The sequence below is a fragment of the Gekko japonicus genome, unplaced genomic scaffold (assembly GCF_001447785.1).
Source record: "Gekko japonicus isolate JY-2015 unplaced genomic scaffold, Gekko_japonicus_V1.1 scaffold135, whole genome shotgun sequence".
NCBI lineage: Eukaryota > Metazoa > Chordata > Lepidosauria > Squamata > Gekkonidae > Gekko > Gekko japonicus.
In genome coordinates, this window is record NW_015175359.1 from 2,627,213 (window position 1) to 2,628,130 (window position 918).

Below are 918 nucleotides of genomic sequence, written 5' to 3' on the forward strand. Positions count from 1 at the left end.
GGGAATTTCACTATTCGCGTCTCTCTGCCTCTCATTGGCCCCCGCAATCGCCATTCTCTTCCAGCGGGACTTTCTTCGACCGAGCCGCTGACCATAGAGTACAAGTAGAGCGGCTCCCGCCTTTCTGCTAGCAAAAAGGGTAAGTTGCCAGAAAGAGAACATGAGGCTGGAGTGGACTTGGAGGGGAGGCATGTGCGCCCACTAGTGGAAGAATTTGTGAACTTCTCGTCATCGCGTGAAACTAGTGCAAATACCAGAAAAGCCAGAAATTGGCCAGGTTGCAAAAGGGGATCCTAAGGTGTAGTCAAAAACCAAGCAGAGTCTCCTGGCAGAAAGCCACCGTGACATAAGGGCTATTTGTTTGTTGTTCTTTCTTTTTGTGTGTGTGGACTGTAACCATTTTATGGCCTTTTGATCATAAAAAAGCTGGTGTCACTGAATACTAGTGTCAGCTCTATGTCTAAAATCTATAGCACAATGCAGACTACTACACCATAATTTTTTACACCACATCCTGAAACTTCTTCCTGTTTTTTTTAATTATTGTTAACATAACATCCAGCCTGAAAGAAGAGTTCTAGAGAACTCAAAAACTTGCACATTGTTATGTGTCATTTGGTTGACCCTAATAAAGGGTATTATGTGGATTGTGTTCTGGGTTTTTGGATTTTTACTTGGACCACTTTTTTATTTTGAACCAGCTTCCTTAACTCTATAACAGTCACTCCTGGCTCAAGGGGTTTTTAAAGGTAGTGGAAAAATACATGGCCAACCATTTATGCCTCTAAACATGAAGGTCATGGCTAATAGCTACTGAGACATTTATCCTCCATGAATTTGACTAATCCTCTCCTGGTCAACATTTTTTGTTTGCTTAACTTTTTAACATTGCAATCTTATGCCAATTTATAGACTTAA